Raw genomic sequence first — 10,615 nt, 5'->3', positions numbered from 1 at the left:
TCTTGGTTAGGGGACACGGCCATTCATTCTGTCAGTGTTCACAGTTACTGAATAGTACTGTCAGTTGTCCCTCAAAGCTACAATCCAGTTTGTGCTAGGTAAACCGAGGCATGGAGTCTAAGGGTTTCCCTGGTATTCATCCTTTAATCTGGATTTCACTGCAGGGAATCCCTATTCTACAATGTTCAACATAGCCTTGGTTTGGCAACTGTGACATGGAGAAAGTAGAGAGGTCAAGAACTAATCCTGCGTTTGTAAATAGGAAGGAGTCATCAGGCTTAAGAATAATCCAGAATTATGGTAGGTAAACCATTGGTCAGGATTGGGAATGAAGTGCCAACCAAGATACTAAAGGTTAGGGATGAGGCTGAAGCCAGAATTCCCATAGAACAAGAAGTACTAGATGGACTAAAAAAGACAGCAATGGTGAGGTTAGGAACAGGGCTAAGTTAACACCCAAGAGAATTATCGTGGACACTCTGTGGAGAAGAAAGGTATGAGTGTTCTCCTGCTCCAAGGGACACACGTTATTGAAAATAAATCACCAGACTTCTCAGGGATTTTGATCAGGAGAGGTATGATCCCTCCCCCTCCCAAAAAGCTTCCAAAGACATCTCCATTGCTTTTGCTAAGCACTGCCCTTTTGAATTTATATCTTCCCAGGGAGATCCAGAAGGTAAGTTCCTTTGTGTAAAGGGAAAGCTAGAAGGCAACACATTTCCTCTACCTTAGCAAACCTTTATGCCCCAAACAAAAAGAGACCTCTGATAGTAGGATTTCAGTGTCACCTTGGAACCTCCAATTATCCCCATAAAATATATCCACCACTCGTCACCCCATAGCTACTATCAAGGTTTTGTTTCTTGATCAAAAAGCAATGGATGTGAGCCAAAGCTGAGATTATGCCTGTATTTCCATGTGGTGGCCATGTTGTGGTGGCATCATGGCCACCACCTCTGCAAACGCATAAATTCATGTGGCCGTTGGATGCTGTAGGTGGATGGAGCTACAGCCACTACATGATAGCTATCCTATGGAAACACAGTCTAAATAGCAAGCCTTGAGGACATCATCAAACCAGCCCAGGCAATATAGCACAGAATTAAATAAAGAGGACCTGTCATCTCTCCTGACATGTCTGTTTTAGTAAATAAATCCTTCCTCATGTAATAATAATTCTGGAGCATCTATTCTTATGACTCTAGGTTGTGCCATTCCTCTGTTATTTCCACTAAAAGTTAAGACTGAATCATCAGCAGCTGGGGGTTCTTAGTAAGGGTGGGGTGGGGGGATGTCCCTGCACAGTCTGACGCCAGCAACACTGATTGGACAGAGTCAAACAAACTATCTACTGGTAACACCTAGAACCTTTACTGCAGACTGCTGGCAATTTATTTGTAAACTTGTAGCATGAATAATACAGGAATACAGGAAAGGCACAACACAGAGTCAGAAAAATAGTTGCTTCAGAATTGTTATTACATGGAGAATGCAAGAAGTTATCAAGACAGACATGACAGCTCTTCTGAGAGGTCTTTACCACAGATATGTTCAACATACATTATATGTTGAATGACAAGAACATGAGGAGAAAGAGAGAAATGGAAGAAAGCCAAGGCAACCTGCTGATGTTACCATGAAGGTTTCTCGACTCTGAAGGTGACTGGTTTCCCTGGTTTAGAATGAATAGATCTTTTCAGGTCTAGAAGAAAAAAAATATTTTGAAAAATCAAAACTGCATGGCGTATGGGCGTGTCTGTCAACAAACTGTTGACTGATCCCAAGAGCAACCAGAATAATTCTAAATGCAGCTCGGATCAAATACATTGACAAAATGACTCAACTTTCTATATGGCTTATTTCAACACCCAAACTACTACCGTAAGTTCTGGTCACGTGCACTTTACCAACTGGTCAAAATGTAATAAGTTCACCATGTAAATAGTAAAATTAGGTTATTTGTAAATGATTCTTTATCCCCAATTAAATTTCTAATAATCTTAATATCTTAGGGAATGAGTGCAGAGAAAATATTAAAAAAGACTCTGTTAATGGGGAAATTACCTTCACCGGTGTGGCCTCGGCTTCGGCTTCTGTATAAATTAGTTTAATAACACGCATAATTGGCTCCATTAGAGCACAAAAGACTGAAGTTTTCAACAGCATAAAATCTGTAGGTTTATTCTCCCTGCAAAATGAGCTAATGGGATGGAGTATGAATATATAAAAAGGAGACCTTGATTTCACATGGTGCAGAAAAAACTTCAAATTTACAGGAATCTGTTCTCTATACCAGGTTTTGCAGAGCAAATAAAAGACGAGTAGTCACGTGGCATGGTTCACATAGGGTTTAGCTGCAGTGACTGTGGTGGAGATCAGAATTACAGAACCGTAGCACTGAGAGGCTGGATTCATAAATGCAGTTTTGTTTTTTCTGGTCTATTTCATGCAGTGCTTTGAGCATGAGATGGCCTTGCGGTTCGTCCAGCGGTTGTTTTGCAGTGATCTTTGCGCGTTCGCGATTCGCCGGCGCCATATTCTTTTGCATTGCGCTGAACTTTGACCCATGACACATCCATCAGGTGGGACAGAGCAGGCAATTGATATGTTTCAGCACATGGACATACCCAGGACACAAACACATGGACACAAACAGGGTGGTGTGATATAACTGTTGTGGCAAAAAAATTATAATTGAGGGGTGTTATATACCTGCTTCCACAAAATACTGATTAAGGGTTTCGATATATCTGCTTCCACCAAATATTGATTGAACGGTGCGATATACCTGCTTCCACAAAATACTGATTAAGGGGTTTGATATACCTGCTTCCACAAAATACTGATTGAGGGCTGCAATATTCCTGCTTCCACAAAATACAGATTAATGGGTTTGATATACCTGCTTCCACCAAATATTGATTGAGGCTTGCGATATACCTGCTTCCACAAATACTGCTCTTCTCTAGGGACTTAGGCACAGGGTCATTTTGAAAATTTTAGGCATAGGAATAGGCAGGCCTTTCCACAGGGGTGGTAGGAGTCGGGCATCACTGAGCCCAGTGGAAGCAACGCCATCAGAACCCACAAAGCCACACTCCTGGTTCTCCACATCCTGCCTCTTCTCCTTCTCCTCTCTCCTCCCATTTGTCCTTCACTCCACCTTCCACCGTGCCGTCATCGCGTTCATTTGGCAGAAGGCAGGCTTCCGTGGCCTTAAAGTTCGAGCTTAAAAAGTTGATGACGCCGGATAACCCTCTTGCCCAACGGCTGACCGCTGGCTTGTCGGAACTGCTAGCCCGCCAACTACTGCAATATAAACTGGTGGACTCAGAGGCCTTTAGAAAATTTGTGGCCATTGGCACACCGCAATGGAAGGTCCCGGGAAGGAAATATTTCTCCCAGAAGGGCATCCCAGAGTTATATGGCCACATTCAGCGTCAAATGAATGTATCTCTGGCATACAGTGTCGGTGTGAAGATACATCTGACCACAGACATGTGGTCTAGAAAACACGGGCAGGGAAGGTACCTAACTTTTACTGCCCACTGGGTGAACCTTCTGACGGGCGTCAAGCATGTAACCTGTGGTTCCCATGTGGATTTACGGCCAAGGAATGCATGCAGGCCTGCCTCTTCTTTCTCCTCCTCCTACTCCATCCTTCGTCTCCTCCTCGGCTGACTCCTCCTTTTCCATGCTACCGCCTCTTCCGCTGCGCAACCCAAGCTCCCCAGAACCTATTGGACTTCCCAGGTGAGACGTTGCCATGCTGTGCTGCGGCTGTTGTGCCTGGAAGCCAAGAGCCACACTGGTCCTGCACTGCTTTCAGCTCTGCGATCACAGGCCGATCAGTGGCTAACCCCGCTGACATTGACAGTTGGTAAAGTGGTGAGCGACAAAGGTGCCAATCTGATGAGCACGCTGAAACAGGGCAAAATGACACACGTGTCGTGCATGGCACACGTCCTGAACTTAGTCGTGCAGCGATTCGTTGCCAAATACCCCGGGTCCAGGACGTCTTGTAGCAGGCCAGGAAAATCTCTGGCCATTTTAGAAGATCTTACACGGCCATGGCTTGCCTTGTTGACGTTCAGCGACTACACCACTTGCCCGTCAGACGACATGCTGGAACTCAACCTTGTATATGCTTGATAGCAGCAACGTGCCGTTAACAACTACCTGTACAAACTCTGCAGCAGGACAGGTTCTGGGAGCTTCTTTTTTTCCACTGCGCCAGTGGCTGCTCATGCGCTATACATGCAGACTTCTGCGGCCATTTGATGAGATCACCAAACTGGTCAGTCGCAGCCAGTGAGATCATACATTATGCCTTCTTTCTGGAGTGTGCATTGCGTTGTGTCATTGATCAAGCTGTCGACGAGCAGGAGCAGGAAGATGAGGAAGTCGCAATGCTGAATGAATTCCAAGGGGGGGGTACTCTATCTGAGACAAGTCAGTAGGAGTCTTAAGAGGAGTCAGAGGAGGATGGTGGCTGTGGGGAGGAGGAGGAGCAAGAAGAGCAGGCTTTGAGGGGGACTTTTAACTTTTCGGCGATCCCTGTTGTTGTCCGTGGCTGGGGGGAGGAGACTGAGGACGACATTCTCCTCGGCGATAAGCAGGAGCAAGGGCACTCCACCGCTTCCAATTTAGTGCAAATGGGGGCCTTCATGCTCCAATGCTTGGAGAGGGACCCCCGTATAAAAAGTATAACGGCCAAGGACCAGTACTGGGTTGCAACGTACTTAGACCCTTGGTACAAACACAAAATGGCGGACATGTTAAAAGCATCACAGAGGGCTGTCAAAATGCAGCATTTCCAAGCATTGCTGCGAGAGATGCTGCATTCTGCTGTTGTGGGCGCTGGCAGAGGACACAGCGAAACAGGTGCGGGCACCAATCCTACAGCGCCTGCAAGAAGAGGGCAGTTTGAAGATATGTTGGTCACTTTGATATGAGATAATTCTTGCAGCCAACACATCGACAGCAACCCTCCGGATCCAGCCTCAGGGAACGCCTAGACTGACAGGTGTCCAACTACATCGGGCTAACAGCCGATGTGAACGCTCTGAGAAGCCAGCAACCCCTGGACTACTGGATGTGCAGGCTTGACCTGTGGCCAGAGCTGGCACAATTTGCCATGGAACTCTTGGCTTGCCACTCGTCGAGTGTCCTGTCCGTAAGGACGTTCAGCACAGCAGGGCGGATCGTGACCGCTAAGCGCACTCACCTAGCTCACGTCAGTGTGGACTACCTCACATTTCTAAAAATGAATGAGGCATGGATCTCGGAGGAATTCAACACCTGTAACGACCACGTGTAATTGAATTTCCTCATGCCAGCCCACACATATCCGCCACTACCAAGAACAAAGAATGGTCCTTGTCTTATGTATATACAGCGGCATAATAGGCATTTTGTGTCAGGTGAATGCCTAATTTTTGGGGCCTGTACTGGCCTACAGTAACATTTGTATCCAGTAACCGCCTTATGTACCTCCAGCCACATAGTCACAAGTTCTTTTCTGTCAGGTGAATGCCTAATTTTTGGGGCTTGTACTGGCCTACAGTAAAGTTTATATCCAGTGACCGCCTAATGTACCTCCAGCCACATCATCACAAGTTATTTTCTGTCAGGTGTATGCCTAATTTTTGAGGCCTGTACTCCAGTGGCCTAAAATACAATTTTCTAGGCTCTAGCAGGGCACATTTTTGAGAGTTTTCCTTTAAGACGCATAAAAATGGCCCCTGATTAAAATACATATTTTTTGTGGGAATTTTTGCCATTGATCCCCTTCTGGTATGTCACTGTCTATGTTGTGGGACTATTTGTGCACTTCTAGTTAGTATTTAGTGGCTGCAAATATGACCTGAAGGTTTTTCAGGTTCGCCTGCCATTAAAGTCAATGGGGCCCGCCGAACGCGCGTTCGCGAAGTGCCCCGGCCGATGTTTGTCCATTACTACTTTGAGCTAAAGTACTTCATTTGTACTTCCCATTGCTTTCAAATCCATGCTGTCCAGCAAATTATCTGAGAAATGTCTGCACTACTATGGGTGGAACACCCTGTATATTGTTGCCATCTGTAAGATGGATACTATTAGTGGTACCATGTGAATTAGAGATAATGCCTATATGAGCCATGTACCCTTAAAAAGGATGTTGCTGGACCCTTCAGGCATACCTGAGGCTAGCCACACTGTAAGTGATGTAAACTGCACTGTAGTTTATGTGAAACACATTGCGTTGCAATCTGTTGAACAGTAAGGGATTTATAGCCAAGCACACATCAAAGCCTTTCTGAGCCAGGGGTCAGTTAAGGGGTCTAAAATGCTTCCAAAACTGTGTAGCAGCTTCTTGGGATGTCATAGAGATGCCCATGAGGATCTTGTGGCAGAAGCATGAAGACAGCAGAGATAGTACTGAGAGACAACACATCAACTGGTATGGAGAAGACTAGCTGAACACTGCATGGTAGTTAGCTAGCAAGTAGAGGTGAGTGGCACTCGTCAATTGGTGCTCATGGACTATTTGGAAGTGACATCTACAGCAGAAGGGAAATGCTGTGCATGAGCAGCTGACTTTACACTTCACGAACTGCTCGGTGTGAGGGTTAGGAAGAACAGTCCCACCAGCTTGACATAGTAAGAATTGCCCATGTGAATAGTGGCATACCAGGCTGTGTAACGTAAAGCCAGTCTGTGTATGCAGAATACAGTAAGCATGGATGTGAGTTTTTCCCATCACATCATTTGATATTACACATTTGTGACTGACAACATTGATTTCCAATTCCAGGATAATTGCGTTCTTCGCTGTATACCGGCTGCTTGAGAAGAAACGGTGCATCTCGTGTAACTCATCTCTCGAAGAACCCAGCAATGAGGAAAGTCATGACAGAACTTGATAAAGAAGAGGTTGGAGCCTCAGATATGTTCTGTCACATCATTGACATGCTATAAAAGAAGAACCTGACAACTTGTTAAAATAATTTGATGTGGTTTGTGTTCGGCAGAAGATGATACCGTCTACTTTGACATGTCTTTGAAACTGCTACTTACGTTTGCTGTTGTTTTCGAGACTAGACAGATACAAGAAGCTGCGTGCTCCAGCTGCTTTCGGCTGTGAAAAAGTAGCGTGTCAGCACTTTGGGGGAAGATTTTTTTATTTGATAAGAAACGTGAACTGTATCCTCTTCAAATCAGCAATTTTCTAACAGCTCGAAGACAAATGGAAACTCGCGTTGGACGAAGAACAGCAGGGGAGCAGTGCGAGCTGAAGGACAATGTTCCGAGGAGCATCCCACACAATCTTATGATAAAGTTTCAGTCTCCTTAGATCTTAACAGACAAACTGATACAAAAATGGACCTTAATCCCTTCTGTCCTGTGTCATAATATTGCTCTGTGATAGGAAGGTCATTAACTCACAGCGCTGTACTATTCAAACACAGAGATGGTGCAGTCGCAGGAGCTTTGCCTGCACCTGTACTTGTGTGTGCCAGCTGTGTTGCTCAATGCTCAGCTGTACCCTGCTCTAACAGCCTGGGTATGTTATGATTTTGTTTAGATGCTGTGACATCTAAATGTTTAGAGAGATTGCATGTGATCTCGCCTCATCAATCCCACTCCCCGAAAGTAGTGTTGAGCGAACTTGAGATTTTCAAGTTCAGTGTTCAGGTTATCTAAGAATTCCCTAATGGATTCCGTTAACACAGACCATAACGGAATTCTATGACGACATGCACCACGGAAGCCTAGAAGAGGCATTCCGTCATAATAGAAGTCTATGGCCAGCATAGACTTCTATTATGACGAAATGCAATACGGAATGCCTCTTTTAGGCTTCTGTGGCTCATGCCGTCATAGAATTCCATTGTGGTCCGTGGCAACGGAATCCATTACGGAATTCTTAGATAACCCGAACCCAAACGCCGAACTTGCAAATCGTAAATTTGCTTAACAGTACATGTTGACAACAATGGCCTCCAGGCATGCCATAAACGGTTTAAAGTAATTGACATAATACACTGCAATACAGAGGTATTGCAGTGATTTATATGCTCAATCAGAGGATCGTAGGTTCAAGTCACCTAATGGCACTTGGAAAAGAAGTTTAAAAAAAAGTAATAAAAATCTGCTTTTTTCTCTTGAAAAAAATATATGTAAAACAGGCAAAGTTGCTGTTTTTTTTACTTCATCTACCTCCTGAGAAATGCAATAAAAGTAATCAAAAAAATCTAAAACTACAAATTGCCTCAGAAAAAAATACAATCCCTCACACAATACAGTATGAATAGACCCTAACAGAGATCCGATGGAGAGGGATCATAATTTTACAGTGATTCAGGTGTCTGATACTATCTTGTAAGTCATTTCTAATGAATTCAGAATATTTTAATATGACTTCCCGATGTTATTAGACATGAGCATGAAAGAGTTGACTTCCCTGTCTGTAACCTTCAGCTGCCCAAAGGCCCAAACCACCCAAGGTACAAAAGTCCCATGTAGTTCTCCTCACCCTTATAGACCCACACGCTTCCATGCGGCTTTGATAAATTGTCTCATTACTGTTACAAAGAGAAAATGAAAATTCAGTAAGAAAAACCATTAAAGCTCCTGCCCCATGAATACCAAAGGTGCGTTCCTTGTCTCTTTCCCTCTCGTTCAGTATCAATCTCCAATGAAATATCAAATTTGCTCTTGTGAGGGTTTGTGACTTGACAGCGCTAAGTGATATAAGCAGCAATTGAATCAGAGTCACAGGATAAAGAGTGAGAGGACGTCGAGCGATTCCAGGCTGAGCCGAGCTTCGTCATCGGAGGCGTCTAACCTTGTCCTAGAATTTAGTTTTCAAGATTGTGTTCATTGATTTTGACAGTTTTGTTCCATGGCCGTCCAGCCAAAGGAGCGATCAGGAAAGTCATCGTAGTAAATCAGCAAGGATAAAGAAATTATTCTATGAAAATGCAGAGGGTTTCACTTTCCATCGGAATCTATCCAAGTCATAATTCTGCTTGAATGGACAGACACTTTTATGGTGGCTCTCTGGTATTCATCAGGTATCATCTCATTCTGCAGAGCTGTAGAGGATCAAGAAAAGAATATCTATAAAAAATACAATTGATCAATCCGTCATTAGAATGAATATGAAAAATATCAATTTAAAGAAACATTAAATGTGCCTCACGCCGACCGGCAATGAGAGGGGTGGGGGTGGAGAGGATGACAGGAGTGGTGGCCGTGGCAATGAGGGTGGTTTTAGTCCTCACAGTGCCTAATCCCTCTCTCCCGCACTCCCTGGGAAAGGACAGTAAATGCACGGGTGCAACTCTTCTTTCCCCTGGGGCAAATCTTGGATTTTGAGGAGCTCCTGCTTGGTGATGCCTGGGGTGCCCTTGAATTTGGAAGGAGCAGTGGGGTGCGAGGCAGGAGAACAGGTCGGGTGTAGAGATCACAGACTATGCCGACTTGATTTTGGCAAAATACAGTCTCCTTTTACTGACTAGATGATAGGAGTCACACCACAAACACAATGAGTAGTCACAGTACTGAAGCATTTAACAGTTGAGTAAACGTTTCCCAAAGGGTGTATATAGGAGTAGACTATATAATGGTCCTCCCTGAGCCTCGCTCTAGATATCTTGCATTCTTTCCAAATTAACCAAAGGTATGCGATCACTCACAATAAACTTTTTGCAATTCCCAGTTGCAGGATTCAGTCTTAGATGGGATGGCCTGTCTCTCTCAGAAGTGGTGGGCACCGGAGGCAATTAACCCTTTGCACATGCATTAAAGTCAATTGCCATAAACATGCATTTCCCTTACAGTCTCATGATCCTTAGTAAAGTTGCTTTTTGGCAGTTTTCCACTCTCAGGAATGATGTTTTCCTGGATAAGTATAAACCATAGCATTAACTCTTTAGCAGTGAACCACTGGGTCACTACAAATGGATACAATATTAGTAGTAAAGGCACTGAGTATTACAGTATACCATTAAAGGTACTAACTCTCCTGGGCAATGCTCTATGGGAAAAATATGCCAAATAGATCCAGGGAGAATTAAACTGACTCTTAGTGCCACCTATAGGTGACTAACCTATAAGTCACCACAGCCAGTAAAAACCTTAATCTGCTCGCATGAGGATGGACAACACCCAAATAATACCTTACCAAGAATGTCGCTAGCGTGGCTGGGAGTCAGCATGGTGGCAGCAGTGGGAGGTCGAGAGCCAAACGTGCCTGGGGTAGAACACCCGCTTCGCAGGAGCCTACCTGCCCAGAAAGTAGTGGTGCAGAGTTCATGGAAGCAGTGGCAGCATCAGTCAGTCAGTGTGGAGTGTTGGGGGTAAAATCAACTACTCAGCGGTGTGGCAGTTTTTTGTTAAGCCGCCGGAGGAGGTGAACATGGCCATTTGTAGAATCTGTGGGCAGAAAGTGAAGAGTGGCCAGGATGCCCCAATGTTGGCACCACCACCCTGCGTCAACATATGCAGCATTACCATAAAGTGGCCTGGGAGAACCATGGCTCTGATGTGGTGGTCCAGCCTGCTGCATCACCCAGTGGCACGCACCCGATTTCAGGCAGTCAAGGCTCCACCACCTCAGCTGAAGGAAGCT

At 44.8% G+C, this 10,615-nt stretch overlaps 1 pseudogene; it reads right to left on the bottom strand.

Annotated features, from left to right (window-relative positions):
* Window positions 1-278: 278 nt before the first annotated feature.
* LOC121005452 overlaps window positions 279-10,615 on the bottom strand; it is a 168,613-nt pseudogene continuing 158,276 nt past the window's right edge.

The sequence above is a fragment of the Bufo bufo genome, chromosome 6 (assembly GCF_905171765.1).
Source record: "Bufo bufo chromosome 6, aBufBuf1.1, whole genome shotgun sequence".
NCBI classification, from domain to species: domain Eukaryota; kingdom Metazoa; phylum Chordata; class Amphibia; order Anura; family Bufonidae; genus Bufo; species Bufo bufo.
The sequence above is the reverse complement of the archived record's forward strand: the minus strand, read 5'-3'. Positions and strand labels throughout refer to the sequence as shown.